The 16,797-nt window shown below is 43.9% G+C and overlaps 1 protein-coding gene across 6 annotated transcripts in view; it reads right to left on the bottom strand.

Annotated features, from left to right (window-relative positions):
• The window catches only part of PTPRE (protein tyrosine phosphatase receptor type E), a 78,790-nt gene that overhangs the window by 43,604 nt on the left and 18,389 nt on the right, over window positions 1-16,797 (bottom strand). For 2 of the 6 annotated variants that reach the window (XM_085229414.1, XM_085229415.1), the window contains exon 2: window positions 13,789-13,863. The exons of the other annotated variants lie outside the window; for them this stretch is intronic. The gene's annotated coding sequence lies outside the window, so the exon portion shown is untranslated. The remainder of the gene's footprint in view (window positions 1-13,788; window positions 13,864-16,797) is intronic. 6 annotated transcript variants of the gene reach the window in all.

The following is a 16,797-nucleotide window of genomic DNA, read 5'->3' as shown; positions in this document are numbered from 1 at the left end:
GTGAGAAAGACAGAAAAAGACTTCACTCTTCACAGTATATAGTTATCAATTGCACTCGTTAGCAGGAAAAAAATAATCTAAATTTCCCAGAGCCTTAAAAAACATTTGAACTGATCCACATGGAAAATGTTCTCCTCTGAAATATAAAAGAAAGTGGTGAAAATGAGGTAAAACTGCTACAGAGCACTCCTTAAATTGGTTCTGTACCCACATGCACGCTAACAGAAAAGACAATGATAAATAGCAAGAGAATTAAAGACGATAAAAAAAACTGTGTAATAAAGGAAGAGAAGTCCATGCAAATTTTATCAGACCCTGTAATCTCTAAAAAATCACCAAGGCCCTCCTGAGGCTGAGCACTGCAATGAAGATGGCTTTGATTTAAAGGCCTCTCTATAAGGCAATAGCTCTGAAATAAACATGTATGTAGGTCAGGGCTTCCCTTCCAACACACGTGCTGCTCACCCCAACTGCACCAACATCCCTGGCAGAGCTGCTGCAGCTTTTGGGACATCACCCACAGACACCTCAGTCACTTTGTTGTTTGATGTTGGTCTAAAGGTTTCTATCAGGATCTTTCTGTCTTCGGTGCCACGTACAGAACGGTCTGTACTACAGAAATAAGTTTTCCGGTCAACTGTGGTGTTGATGACAAACTAATAACATTGCAACTTCTGTAGTAAGATTCTTTTTGAAAACCGTAAGGACAAATCAGCAAGACTGCTCATCGCTGCTTAAAAAAATATATATGAAAACGAGCACATATTTATGGGATTTCACAAACAAAATCTGCAGCATTAGGCGCCTGCAGCTTCACGGCTGTGCAAGTCCCACATTGCACATTTGCTTTAGCAAAAGCAGGCTGCGTCCTCATAAATATGCAAGATAACTGCAGAGCCTTCCCTAGACTTCAGTTGTCTGCATAGTCAGAGAAAACAACCTGGTTTAGGCCTTCTTCCAAAAGCGTTGATTCATACGCTACGCTGACTTTTGCCCATTTAATGCTTCCTATTGCCATGACAGCGCACTGTACGACGCACCCAGAAAGGACAAAACTGTGTCAGAAGATGCAAATCGTCTGAAAGGCACACATCCACGAAGGAAAAGGTGAAGAAGAAGTTATAAGCACTGACAGCACGGCCAGCCTATAGGTACCCACACATTTACCTTCATCTTGGTGTGACTGCAATTCCGCTACACTGCCAGACCACTCCATCCAAGAGATTTAAATAGCAATAATAATAAAAACAAAGGTGCTCCTGGAGGGGCTTGAAGGCCTGCTGTGTAATAGCTGCTCCTGCAGCCTAATACTGCTGTCCTCCTGCAGCTCCCACTCCCAGCTCCATAGCAGACACAGCACACTGCACGCACCCCTTCTGCTGGCAGGCATTAAACACTGCTGAAGATCCCAATTTGATTTACACAAAATGAGCACAATGAGCATTTGCATATGCACGTGGCCAAATTTTAAGTGACAGCCATCTCTGCAAGTGCTGCTGTTTTAGAAAGCTATGCCTAAAATACCAATGCACAACGCAGCACTGAAGCCAAGCTTGCACGACGCTGGCTGTGCAAAGGCTGAACTCCAAAAGAGAGGCGCAGCTGCAGATTTGAGTAGATGGGGGCACGTCCCCACCCTTGTCCAGGCCACCTCGCTGCCCATGAAGCCAAGCCCACAGCTCCCCAGCTTCAGTTCATCCTCACAATATTTCAGTAGCACAGGAGAACAGTGTTAAGTATATAAAATGTATGCACAGCCTCCACAGCCACAAATTAGTTTCATCGCTGCCTACACACTCCACAGTCACATTCACCACTTCAGAAACCCGAACACAAATTGAGCTTTTCTTGCCCCAAACACGAGGAGAGAATTATAAATTAAATATCACCACTATAGTTAGAAAATAAGCTCTCTCTCCACTGTGGTTATAATTACAGAAGTGTCAAAACAGCTTGAGCTTACTGGGATAAATAAGTATTATCTGCAGCAAAAACATTTAAGCAAGGCATATTCTCACCTACATTAACAGCTGGTGTGGGTCAAAAAAACCCTTCCCACGAAAAGCCTGTGTAAGCACATGGCATCAGCCCCAGCCCTCATCGCTGGGCTGCTCCTCCAGTGTCCCTGGACACTTCTCAACCCATCCATTTCATACCATCACAGAAGCCTTCAGGCTGGAAAAGCCCTCTGAGATCCCCAACCTACTCCTACTCCCTAAATGGAACCACAGGGTCATTAGGGTTGCAAAGACCTCTCAGATCCCCCAGCCCACCCTCACCGTGCCCGCTGCCCACCTCCCTCACTGTCACATCTCCACTGCTCTTGAACACCTCCAGAGACGGCAATCCCACCAGTTCCCCACGCTGCCAGCCCCAGTCAATCCAGAGAAGCGGGTGGGTGTGCGATGGCCCCCTTCGATCTGACTTTTTATTTTCCTTCATGGGTACTTACATCCTGTTGGCTTGGAATGCTGAGCAGCAAGATGTGCACACCTATGCCCTCAAGGGAGGCCCAGACCCTTCTTCTGGATGCACACCTGTGACGCGCAGTGCACAACTTTTTCCTTTACTCAGAACTCCAGTGAGCAGTGATAACTCCCAGCATCTCAGCAAAGCCACCCTTCCAAGCAACATTTATCACTTTCAGTACTTCGCTATTTATCAAAAGGATTCGTCGCTCAAATACACAAACAAAAATCCACCCCAAAGAAATCAAACGGAATCCCAAACGGAACAGCTGCAAAATGTAGAGCACTAAAGATGTGAATCTTGATGTGAGTTACTTGGGCTTTACCACGGCCATGGAAAAAGCAGGACGCTTACATGTCATACACGGATCTCACAGCACAGATCTGTGGCTCAGTTCTTCACAAAAATGAAAACTACACGCAAAACAAGCAGTGTTTATATATAAATAACTGTCAAAGAACACAGCCGTGAGGCAGGAACAGTCATTTCTAAGACTTTCAGGTCTTTTCCTTCTCTTTGTATACTCCTATCACCTCTCATTCCTTTAATCAACATGAAACATCCTGCTCACCTGAAAGCAAGCAGTTCTTTATTTGGCAGTAGGGGAAGGCATCACCCAAACCAGAAAAGCATGGCACCAAGGCAATCCATCAGCACTCAGAGCAGAGCAGGAGGCTTGGCATCCTCTAATACAGTCACCTTAACTGTGACCGCATGTAAGCTGTTTAGCTATTTTCATTGTGAATAACTTGACAAAATTAGCAGACGTTTTCATCTGGGAGCGTTATCTGTTGGAATGCAATTAGACATACCCCAAAGCAGGCACTGCCTACGTGCAACAGGTACTTAATGGAAGTCTTTGCTTTCCACATGCATGCTTATGGCAATGGAAGTGGTAAGCCTGTAATACTTTTCTGCTCCACTCTTGTTAACCAAGGGATTACAATCCATTCACATCACTGTTTTCCCAGCCATTTAAGCTAGAACAGCCAATTCATATTTATTGAAATTCTTCAAGCCAACTCAGCAAAGCCCTTGAAATTTAAGCCCGCAGCATTTAAAATAGCTTTAAGTATTAGTGGGGGCTGTTTTAGATGCATGTTTAATATAGGCTCATGGGTAATACGATAATCCGGAATACTTAGGAGGACTTAGTGGCAAATTCACAGAGCATTCTCCAATACGTCCAAAAAGATCTAAAAATGTTCCATTTTGATGTTAACTCAGGAACTGTTCTTTGAAAAAAAAAAAAATTACTTCAAACACTCGAGTGAAGTCTGAAACGCAGCTCAACACACTTGTTAAACGCCCTCGGAGCCCTGAGCAGATGCAGCACAACCCAAGATCACAGCGATCACGAGGTAATTCTCCTTTACAAGTGCAGACAGAGGTTCTTCTCTATCCATTAACAACAGGGAGCTGTTAACACACAGGACTGCATACAGCAACACCAGGTAGGGTTCGGCTGTACTGACTTTGGACAAGAAAACAGAACTTTTTATCTGCTTACATACTGGGGAACAGCCAAGGCTGAACCTCTGCAGCTACGCAACAGACACGGGTTATGCAGCACTCAGTCAAACCACAGCACAGCAAACCTGAAACACGTGGTTCTCCACTTTCAGGTATCCATTGCCAGCATGCATTTGGAGCAGCTGTTTACTCTGCAATTCTGGCAACTTAATCCCTAATCTCACAGTGGTGATGAGAATGTTTAAAATCGTATGTTTGACTGAAACGATGTATAGATAATTCTTGTCCTATCTGTACAGTCAGAAAAGCCATCCCCATTCTCAGGAAGGAAATGGAGCTGACCTAACCAAGCACGATATTTCTTCTGTGCATAAACAGAGGAAAGCCACTGCAGTTCTCAAACGCCAATAGTGGGAGGAAAGGAAGAGAGATCAGCTCTTCATTGCAAACTCCAAGTTCTCCACCTCAGGGAAGACAGATGTACTGGACCAAAATACTTCTCCCAAAACAGACAATTCTAGGATTGCAATTACCAAAAGACATTCTTATGTCTTTTCCAAATAAAAACTGTTCATTATCCCCCTGAATTCCTAGTTAATCTTGGAAATTGGATTTACACACTACAGTAGAAGTGCAGGTGATGCAGAAGGTAGAAATATTTCAATAAACTCCCTCCAACTCTAAAGTTCCTATGAGAAAAGAGGTTTTTCCATAGATGAGTGTCCACACCTACAATTTAAAACTGGTTCATATTCACTTCTAAATACCTTAAGCATGAGCAGAACACCACACAGAATCATAGAATGGCTTGGGTTGGAAGGGACCTCAGGGATCACGAAGCTCCAACCCCCCAACTGCACGCAGGGCCACCAACCTCCACATTTAAAATCAGACCAAGCTGCTCAGGATGCCATCCAACCTGGCCTTGAACAAGGGATGGGGCATCCACAGCCTCTCAGGGCAGCAGGTCTTTGAATAAAGAAGAGTTGGGAAAGGGTAACCATCCCGTATTGTAAATGTGGAGTTTGGTACCTCTGTACTGAGGAAATTTTTAATCAGGAAACTTTCGCTGCCTTTAAGAACCTCAATACTGATAGATTTAGGCTTTCAACCAAAAATTCTCCAGTGGTCTGCCTAAAGCCAGAGATACATTCAAATACCAACAACTCAGAGAAGCAGTGCTATAATTTGAAGAAAAAAAAAATCACTTTCAAAAGAGTAAAATATTAAAATGCTTAACGCTAACTTAGTAATAGATAAGTTGAACAAAGTCTTCATACATCACAGTCTGCAGATGCACTGCCACAGCCAGCAGCCTGAATATAGCCAACTCACTGAGAATTGCACATGGAAAATCACTCATCTTCCCTTCAACCAGTGCTTAATAAGGCAGATGTCCCAAACCAGATCAAAGAGAAAAGCAGCACTGGATGCCAACCAGAGCCACTGACTGCACGGACACCTGGCTCCCTGCTGGTGGAGACTGATGAGCTAACCCAGCTTTTAATTGGAAATGGTAAGGCTGCTTTGAAATTCTACATTTTGCATTTAGTGCTTCAGCAAAAGCTAAGTAAAACAGGCGTGATTAAAATGCCATATGTAATATCATATGGTATTTTCTTAAATAGTTCGGTTTCTTAGCTAAAGAGGACATGAAATGTAAATTTAGTGCAAAACATGCTCTGAATTAACAGCACACTGCTTTTCTAATTATCAAATTTACATTTTTTATTTACATCTTCTTTAAGGTTTTTTTCAATAGTTTTAATAATTCAGTAACTTCCTGACATACAACTAATTTTGCAGATTCTATGCATAAAGAACCAGAGTGAACCGATGCCCCGAGGAGCAGCAGAGGAACTCAGTATTAAGAACACGTTTCTCACTGAAGAAAACGTATGGATGAATGGCCACTTCTTCCAGTATCTTAAAATACGAAGAAAAGACTGCAAGTCAAAGTTCCATTATGGAATTCAAGGTGTTCTGTTGGGTTTTTGCATGTCCTCAGAATCACAGAATCACCAAGGTTGGAACAGACCTCCAAGACCATCCAGTCCAACTGTCCACCTACCACCACTATTCCTATGAAGAAATGTTTCCTGATGCCCAACCTGAACCTCCCCTGGTGCAACTTGAAGCCTTACACACGCTCAAATGGGTCAACGTACAGAACTGAAGATCGGAGCAGCATTTTTATACCTTTTAACCTTGCACTTATTAGCTTTGTAAGTGTAACCAATGCTGCATTCCTTCTGTGTTTTGTTGGTTTTATCATTACTGGTCCATCGGTGCAGATGCAAGCACCTTTTCAAAAGAGAAATGGCCACTGTCATTGGATATTAGTGACAAGGAACTTTCAGATATTAATCAGATATTAATATTACTAATAATTCTTGGCTGCTGCTAGACTTGAGCTCTCTGGCTCTCCCAGCAAGGGCCCATATTTCCCTTGGTTGCCATAGAGCTCTCCCAGCAGAGCTCTGGAAGACACAGCTGGGCCATGGCACGAACCCATGGCTCCCAGGCAGCAGCAATGCTGAGCAGCAGCCTCTGACCTCACAGCACAGAGCAGTGAGAGCTCTCACCAGACAGGGACAACTTCATAAACCTCCAAACAGATGAAACTAAAATGCCTTTATTTGTTAGACTTCAGTTTCCTACCTGCAAGGATGCTTCACTCCCCGGGGAAGAGGGGTAGAACGTGATTCACTGCCACGTTTCTATGCCCTTCAATGGCAGCACTAGGAAAGGGCAGCAGAGTGCAGGTACCTGCTGCATCCCTACCACAACGTGTCCCACGCACTCACACCAGCTCAGCAGACATTTTATTAAGTGAAAGAAAATCAGAACGACAACTTCACCGATATCTCCTGAAAATGTCTAAATGTGTAAGTATGTCCTGGCACATACAGCAAAAGAATTCAAAATGATGATTTTAAAAAGCAACAAAAAGCCCCCAGCAAGCTGTGTTTTCATTTTGTTCTTTCCCCTTCGCAACAATGCGAAGCCATACGATACCAACAGAGTAATCTGGAGAATAACTACCCGTCTCAAACCTGATTACATATTTCTAATGAGCTGTTTTGCACATGCAGCTCTTTGCAGCAACGTGTCCCTTCCATCAATCTGCCACCCAACAGCCAAACGGACAGCAAACACCCTTTGGATACGAATGCGACGGGAGCTGAGCAGACAAAGAATAAAAATGAAGAAAGCTGCTTCCCTTCCATTACTGCTCATATTTTAAAGAAAAATAGAGGTCAAAGCAATTCAGCTGAAGTTGTGCGAAACCGTGCGCTGCGGTTATCCAGCAAACCTCGCACTGGCAGTGCAATGAGAAGAGGGAAGATTTCCAACAGGAATCCCAAGTAAATAAGGTATTAATGCTGAAAAAGCAATAAGCAAACTTCAAAGCTTTTCAAAACACTTTTTCTTGAGTTCAGGGCAACCAGAAGCATTTCAGTGTCAGCGCACAAGGCACAGAAGACAGGAGCTGACCATCTGCTGGAGGATGTTCCCTTTCCACCCAAACAGGAACTGTGCTGCCAGTACCTGCTGAGACAGACACCCATCCGACCTCCCAGTCACAGGGTACAACATATGGCAAAGGGGAAATAAAACGATAAAAACGTAACAAAAGCCACGAAAGGAGCTAAAGGAAAAGGAATCACCGGCACGGAAATGAAGCGAATGCTGAGTCAGCCCAAGGGAAGGCTCTGGGGCTGCTGCCCCTCTGCCAGCACACAGCAGCCAGCTGGAAATCATTGAGGTTTCCACCTGCAAGCCAAGCTGACAGCAAACACACACTCCAACACTGCCAACCCTGACAGTAAAGCCCAATGAGCTGTTTTCTAATAGCTGAAATATCTTTCCTAGCTGCTTTTACCCTTCGCAGGAAGCTCTTGCTTTCCACAGTTCGTGACACCTCTTCCTTCCTTTTAATACGGTCCCTTTTTTGGCTGGCCATATTGCTCTGAACAACCACCACCTCTTTGGTTTCACATACGGTTCAAAGAGACTGAGCTAAAGCAACGAGAAAAACAAGAGAATGAAAAACTGGCACAGGGTGGGAGTAGATGGTTTCTCAGATGCAGCCACAACCACACACAGTTAAGCAAAAACATGAGGACACACCAAAGGAAAAGTCCAGCACAGAACCCAGGGCAGCTCTGTTCCCTCTTACGGCTCCCTGGGAGCTCTGGCACCCCCACTTCACAGGACCAAAGTCAAACCAACTTGAGAAAAACAACCAAACGTGCGAGAACTTCCCATGGCAGCGTTAGCAGATGAGGGCGAAGGGCTACCTTCTGCCATTATTTATTCATGGATACAGTCCTCCTAAGTCCTTCTGGATTTTTTTCTAGAGGAGACAAGAGGTTGGTAGGGGCTGAGCTTCAATCAAAAAACTGCAGCGTAGCATTTAACTAGCAGATAATTTCAAGCAGTAAATTTCAAGCAATAAAATAAGGATGAAAGCATCGCTTTAGATGGAAGGAAGAGGAACTGGCAGACGCATGGTAACTGAGAAAACACGATGAGAAATAAATCAAGAGGTGATGAGGTGTCTCCTCCAAAGCAGAAATGGAGGCTTGCAGTCGGGATGGCAGAGCTTTCCAGAACACCAACTGCAAAGCACTGGGATATGAAACCCCACTGCTCCCAAGCAGACCTTGCCACGTGCACTTAACTTGCCCAGGTGTTCCCATTAGCACAACCCCCTTCTTCTCAGTTATAGACAATTACCAACAAAGTGTGCAAATATGCAACAAATTGAGCTGGCATCAGTCATGGAATCACAGAATTGCAGGTGCTGGAAGTGACCTCAAGAGATCACTGAGTCCAATCACAGTATGACAAGAGGCAGTGCTTGGTGCAAAACCCGGCTTCTGCTTTCCTACAGATTGCCTGAGTGAGCTGGAATTTTGCTGTGTTCAGTCCTGCTGTTTACAAACAAACAACCCAAACATTTGGTGTCAACAGCAGTATGCATTCAGTCACTTGTTCTGCAGAGTAAAGTGGTATTTTATTACTTAGCATGTTTTAAATCTGTAATTCCTGCTGGCTTTACTGCTGATATGATACAGAATCATAACCATAGAATCACAAAAAGGCCTGGGTTGAAAAGGACCACAATGATCATTTAGTTTCAACCCTCCTGTTATGTGCAGGGTCACCAACCAGCAGCCCAGGCTGCCCAGAGCCACATCCAGCCTGGCCTTGAATCCCTCCAGGGATGGGGCATCCACATACCTGTGGGTTTTAAACCCCTGACAAAGGGCTGAACATCCACTGCCAGTCAGCATTCCAATTTTTATAAATCCCTTTCAAGAAGTCATATTTTTAAAAACTGTTACACTCAAACTTACTAAGGAACAGAAGAAAAGGACTTGTCCATGATTAATAGTACAATAACTGTAATAATACAGAACATTCTCTTGGGATACATTTATCACAAGCGAGTGCTTCTCTGAGTACTTGTAGCAGAATTCGCTATAGCTCACAAAAACATGACTTTGTAAGGATTTCTTAAAGCACTTATTTCTCTTCCTTACTCTCCAAGTTGTATTCAAGACAAATAAGTGCTTTTTTCTTTAAGAAAAGGGTTAAAACAAGAGTCATTGTGTTTTCCCATCAATCCTTGACAGCGGTCTGTAAAAGACAACACAAGCAGAATATACCAACAGCGGTCCTGTTGAGAACCCTCTTGGTGTGAAACGCACAGCAAGTCAGAGATATGACCATTATGTTTTGAGATGTTGGGCTATTTCATCCAAAAATACATTTTGGTGGAAAATGCTTGCTGGTCAAATCTGGGTCGTTACTATGGGAATAACATCTTGGACTGAAACTGTATCCTGGACGTACCATCAAAGAGAGTTGTATTTCTATTCTGGAAATAAAAAAAAGTTTATTAATTTAAAAATAAGAATCCAGCACTGGGACAGGACACTCAATTCCCAGTCTGCAAGTTTTATTTCCACAAACACAGAAGCAGAAAACAGCAAAAGCAGTACTTGCAACCCAGCACGGGGGAATGGGTGGTGGGCACACTCTCCCCTTCATAGAATCATAGAATGGCCAGGGTTGGAAGGGACCTCAGGGATCATCAAACCCCCCTGCTGCATGCAGAGCCACTAACATCCACATTTCATAGCAGCCCAGGCTGCCCAGGGCCCCATCCTACCTGGCCTTCAACACCTCCAGGGATGGACGGGGCATCCACAGCCTCTCTGGGCAGCTGTTCCAGCACCTCACCGCTCTCATAGTAAAAGCTTCCCCCTGATATCCAATCTCAATCTTCGCTCCTTCAACTTAAATCCATTTCCCCTTGGCAGCACCCATTGAAATAATGGCATAGGGAAGTTCTTCCCATTCCAAAACCCACTGCTTTCTGAAGGACAGGAAATTTATTTATTTATTTATTTATAAGATTCTTTCCTTTTTTGCCCCAATGTTTATTACGGCAATCTCTGAAGAAAGAAGCTGACCCAACCACGTGCCTACCCAAGCCATCTGCTGGGTGCAGAACCATCCCACATCCCCAAGGCTCGGTGGCCAGCTCCTCCTTACGCATTCAATTCCCTTACTTCACACGGCCCATGAAATAAAGCATGAAGAAAAAGGTGAAGCTTTCACAGGAAGCCTCATTTTATAAGGATTGAGATGGGTTTATATGGATTGGAATGGTGTGCTTCCATTACTTCTGACATAAAAACAGAGACTGCCAGGATGACACAGCTAATTAAACAGCTACTTTTTAATAAGGCAACTGTAAAACCTGCAGATGAGCTGAGATTCCCTTAGGCTACAGAAACATAAACACTTCATTTAAGTCTGTCAGATACAGAACGACCCCAAAATTACTGAAATGACACTTCCAGCTCCAGAGATGAAACAACAGCAGTCGATCTTTCTTCTTTTTATAACACTTTCTGATGAAGCAGGTTTAAAATAGCACGTCAGAAACCTTCAGAATGAAAGCAGTACCATTTACACACACTCTGCTGCTAATATTTTACCTGGATTTTTTTTCTTTTAATTTTTATCTTGCATTTTGAGTAATTTGTTACACCGTGGTTACGAATGGTAGGCACACAACATCTGTACCTCCCTTCCGAAGTCCCAAAGAGTGCACAAATCTACAAACACATATACATTGCCTCAATTACAAACTGAATTTTTTTTTTTTTTTTAATTATTTTCCTTTTATTTACCTGTCTTGCAGCTAAGGCAGAACCACTCGAGAACCAGCACTGCTGCCCCATGGCACCCATTTTGCCAGATCTCCTGAACGCTGCTGTGTGTCAAACTCTTCTCTCCAAATAAACCAGCCGAAGGAAGGGTGAGCTTTTTTTATAGGCAGCACACTCGTGTAGCCTCACCCTGGCCATGGAAATTTGCTTTCTGAGTAGCATGTGGTAACTGCTCATCCCAGGGATCCAACGGAACAACACAAGAGGCTGTGGCCATCCTAAACCATTAACATTTTCCTCCTGTGACTGGAAAAGGGAATTCCAGGCAGACTGAACACTGGCTGAAGGTACAGCAGACTGAAATCCCCTCTTTTTTCAGCAGAGCAGCCCTACTGAGAGCCTGAGAATGAGCACACTCAGCTCTAGACTGGGAAACAATGAGCTGGACTAGATGATCCATATGAGTCCATTCCACTTGGGACATTCTCTGATTCCACTAATCCAACAAAGGACATCTACTTGTGATAGAAGGAAACAAAATATTCAGTATCCAGTCCTCCCCACATCCCACTCTACATACGGTCATACAGAGAAAGGAAAGGGAATTGCAGAATTGTTCCCAACTCCTCTTCCCTGTGCCGCTGCCCAGCTCTGTGGGGATACCTAGCTTGGAGAACCACGACACAACTCCCTCACACTCAGTTAGCAACTGCTCACATTGCTCATCCCCTTCCTCCCCCTCCAGAAATAATAGTAATAATGAATTGGGCTTCCTGCAATTCACCTGCATGAGTTTAAATTCAAAATTGTGTCCCCAGCAGCTTTTGTTTTTCCCCATACATGAAGGAAACAACTCATTTGGAGAAAAGAGGATGGAAACGTTAAATCTGAACGATGAACCTCTCCGTGTCTGAGACATAACCACCAGCTTTTGTCCCTATTTCACCCAGTCTCCAACAGCAAATTACTGGGATTGCACACACAGCACTCTGCAGTGATGGAACCAGGCTACGTTTATGAGCAGCTCTGCAGATGTGTCTGAAGCACATCCCTTTCTTTCCTATCACATTAGACATTCAGTACAGCAACCTGCCCTGTGGCATGCATATTTTGTGCTTATGATCTTATTTTCCAGCTGAAGCCATTAATGTACAACTTAATGCAAGCCAGCCGTCTCCTAAGACCTATCTTACCCTTATCAGAAGCAGCACCAGGGCAATTCTCAAAAGAAATCACACGCTAAATTCTTCTCCCTTATACTCAAATACGGCACATACATTTCCTGCAAGGTCACCAAAGAACCATAATCACTGTATGGGGAAAAGAGACACAACAATGGGGTTGTAAGTCACTTCCAGGCTCCAGCTGGTTTTGCACCCATTTCACTCTCATATTTTTTTCTCTGTATCGCAGGAATAAGTGATGTGAAGATTTAAAATAATATTTAAAAAAGAGTTTATAAATCTAATTACCAAGAAACGTGATGGAAACTAAACTTGAGTCGATTTCTGGATGCTTCCCATACTCGCCTCGTCACTTCTACTCTGCCATAAAAAACACTTCCCTGACAAAACCCAACACAGTCAAAAGGCAATGGCTTCCAAGGGACCTTTTTTCCACAGGCTGAGTAGGTCAACTCAGAAGGAAAGAGAAAGCATATCTGTGGAAGGAGAGTAAACCAAGTTATAAACATCTTATGAAACACAGCACTACCACGCCTGAAAATAAGGTTTCAGTCATCCCCAAAACTACCATGAAAGCTTTGCAACTGCATGGAAGCATGCATGAAGCAGTAAGCCCAACTCCTTGCTTCTCTGGGTCTCGTGGATGCCATGCCTTGGTCAGGTTGCTGATCCAAAAGCCTTGCTGCTCATTGCAGATTCAACAGCAAAATGGTGCTGTCAGTGGCAATGCAGGTATGACCACAGAGGGGTTGACAGAGCTACACAAAATGCTGAGATATGCTCGAGAGTTTTGTTTTATGAAAAATTTTTGCTGTTTCACTGACTGACGTCCTATCACTTTGTTCTCTCTCACACACACAGATACAAAGAGAGATTCGATTATTCCAAGGAACCAACTGAAGGCATCAACTAAAAATAAAAACAGATCAGCTTAAGCATCTTCCTCCAGAAAAAAAAAAAAATCCTATTCCACGGTACGCTAATTAATAGAACCAATATTTTCATATCAAGATGAAGAACCATTCATTTTCAGCATTTTTCTAAAGAGCAGATCAATTTAAGATGCAATTACCACCAATGCAATTATCTGGCAATTTGCTCACTAAATGACTTCCCAACACGCATCACCTAGATAAGGCAGTGCCTTTTTTAAAGTCCCTTTGAGCTGCAGAAAGATGAACCTGCGGGGAATGTTTTCCAAAGAATGAACATCTCGATTCTTCAACAACAAAGCAAAGCTCTCAGCTCAAGGAGTAACATACAGGCACACAAAACGTACAGATGAGTGGGATGGGATTTTTTCCTCCTTACAGCAGTCAGTATGAATACTGCAATGGAAAACACGTCCAAGGGATCTTCTTAGAGAAGTATACAACTGAAGTTCCTGACTACGTCATGCTTTCAAGCACAGGTGAAGACCTGCTTGTAGGTCATTTCTGCCCTTCAGTTTTTCCGCTTTAACTACTTACTGGTTTCACAGAAGTGTTTCACATGGAGCTGTGCTGGTATCTGGGCAAGGTCATTAAAAGGAATTCTTCGGTGATCTGGAAAAAGGATAAATAGGGAGGTGACAAAGCCTGCAGATTTCAAGTTTTGTCAAACTTAACATTTCCTGATCAGAACTGGGGAAAGATGATGCAACCCAATGACGCTCAATGCAAGCTGGTAAAACACACAGAACGCGACCTGTACACCCAACCAGCCATCTCCAAACTGAGCAGGTAGAAAAGAGCTCACAGAGATTCTGTGATCTCACTGCCCCTGGAACAGGCAGCAGAGGACTCGAGTCTCAGGAGAAAGCCTGGAAAAACCAAAGCTTTGAGCCCTTCTAGACCCCCCCAAAGCAGCAGCCCTTGGCTCAGATCTGGAGGCCAACTCACAGCACCCAGGGCACAGCGTAGCACTGAACAAAATTATCTGCCTATCTCTGTGTAGTTCCCCAATCTCCTCCTTCTATTAATATCTAAACCCACATAAATCATGCTGACACTTGAAGCTTGCAGAGCTTCCTCCTGTTCTGCAGAGGGAAACCCTTCTCTGCTTCAACTTTAGAATGTTGTTAATGATCCACGACTTTTAACAGTTTGTGACTTTTAATTAATGCATCCTCATTCAGATATGCAAAATACAGTACGTCTACTTTTGTGGTTCCAGAAATGTAAGACAAACTGTACCAGCTTGGCCAAAACCAATCACTTATCTTTCAATACAGAAAATTCGAAACAGTGCAGAATTACATGTTAGCTATGACAGATGTATCTTACTTCATTTACAAACTGGTTCTGGTATAACAGTGGTAGGAAAAGCACTATTTTATAAGTACAAGCAGTGTTAAATGGGATGGATCAAAATGAGCTCTTCCCAGAAAACAGGATGGGGTGTCTGACCAGTATTCCCATGTGTTATTTTGTTATCGCTGAAATACAGATTTACTTCTCCATTTATTTAAATAATTATAAACTACAGTCTGCCGTGATGCCTTTACCAAATAGTAATCAGATCTGCATTACAAGAAAACCTCCCTTTCCAAGGATAAACAGTACTTTCATTTTGCCCTCCAGACTGCTACGAGATGTATATTTCGATCATCACATAAACAAAACATTTTGCTCTCCTCTGAATCGGTAGAATTGGTTTTGATTTCTAGAAATATACCAGCTGACAGCACAGCTTAAAATAGAAGCATAGCAATACACCCAATCCACGAAAATTAATTTAAAATAATGTATTTCTATATGTAGAATGCTTTAAAGCCACGCATTCCCACAGAACAGCACACACATCTGCAGTGATAAGCTGAACTACTCCATCAGTACAAACTCAGCACATCAGTGATAAACATTCTCGTAGAGTGGTCACAATTATCAGCAGTAACAGACCTCAGTGGGACAGGCACTGGTGGCTCTCCAACCAAGGGATGCTGCAGCCTGGCAGGACCCCTGCTCCATGCTGCATGCACTCTCACGAGGGATTTTCTTCCCACCATACAACCAGCTGCAATTTCTCTTGCTGCAACTTCTCCCTGCACTGGACAGAAGCCTGGCCTGGTCTCCTCCACTGCTGCCTTTCAGGCACCTGAAGGCACCTCAGCCCAACCCTGCAGGCACCTGTCTCCGCTCCACCTTTCCTCCATGCCCTCACACTTGGCATTGGCCGATACCAGGAGGCTCCCCAAGACCCTCCATGCCCTGCACAGCAGCCCTGCCCTCCCAGCCAGGCCATCTGCCAACCTGCTGAGCTTGCACTTCACCCCATCAGCCAGGTCACTCAAAGGGAGACTGCACAAAAACCTACAGCTGGGTATCATCCAGCGGGAAGTGACGTATACAGAACTTTGCTCTCCTGCTTGTTCAGATTAAATGAGGAACAGCTGCTGTGCAAATGTGATTTCAGCACTTGCTCTCTGATAGAGTGGCAGCAGTCATTTCATTCTGATGCCATGTGGCTGCAATGATAAGATGCTATCACACAAAAGCCTGAATGATCTCCTGAAAGGCCCAGCCTCCTCCAGACGTGCAGAGCATGCCAAGTTCCACTACCTGCCTTCCACAAGCTCCCACAGATGTTAACTTATTTGGTACTTTTCTTCATGACAGAATAAATAGTTTTTCTAAGGGTCCTGGCCAACATAAACAGGAAAAAGCTCTGCGTTCAAAGGTCAGGCTGTGCATGCCTTCTGTGTTTTTGATGTACAGAGGATGTTTGTGAGGATGTTTTGGATGTATACAGAATACAAAATCAGGAGGACGTTAACTAACATCCAACTCATCCACCGCATCTTAAATAATCAGCAGAAATGCTTCTTGATGAATGTGAAATGCTTTAAGAGCTGCAGCATTTATTTTAGCAGACCTCAGTTGCCAGCATTTTGACCATTTGCCACAAGCACTCAAGAAAGACAAACTCACAAATGTCACTGCATCTCAATTCAGTAGGAGCACGAGCAGCTCAACACAGGCATTTGCTGACAGCTGTGCAAGCCATCTCAACGTGCTGTTTCCTCTCCCTGCACTTCTGGATGTGTTAACAGGGCTCTCCATCACCACACCCAAAAAATAGGTTTGCACAGGCCATCCAGAGGCTTCTCCCAAGCACACCAACCCACCTGAAATCAATTAATTTACCACTAGACCTGAAAGAAACACTACAAGTGCTTTTAAAATTGACCACAAAAGCTGACCATGGCATAAGACAGCTGATTTCTGTGGCTGAGGCTTTCTCAAACAGGGATAGACTGATTTCCCAGGTGAAACAGCTCGCTAAGGTGCGCTCTGTGGGATGCTGATAAGGCTGTTCTCTCGGTCTGTGCACTGTACTGCCATTTCATAGAACCATAGAATGGCCTGGGTTGAAAAGGAGCACAATGCTCATCTGGTTCCAACCCCCTGCTGTGTGCAGGTCACCAACCAGCAGCCCAGGCTGCCCAGAGCCACATCCAACCTGGCCTTGAATGCCTGCAGGGATGGGGCATCCACAGC

Source organism: Meleagris gallopavo, chromosome 8, assembly GCF_905368555.1.
Source record: "Meleagris gallopavo chromosome 8, MGAL_WU_HG_1.1, whole genome shotgun sequence".
NCBI classification, from domain to species: Eukaryota; Metazoa; Chordata; class Aves; order Galliformes; family Phasianidae; genus Meleagris; species Meleagris gallopavo.
Note: the sequence above shows the minus strand (reverse complement) of the source record. Positions and strands in the feature narration are given on the sequence as shown.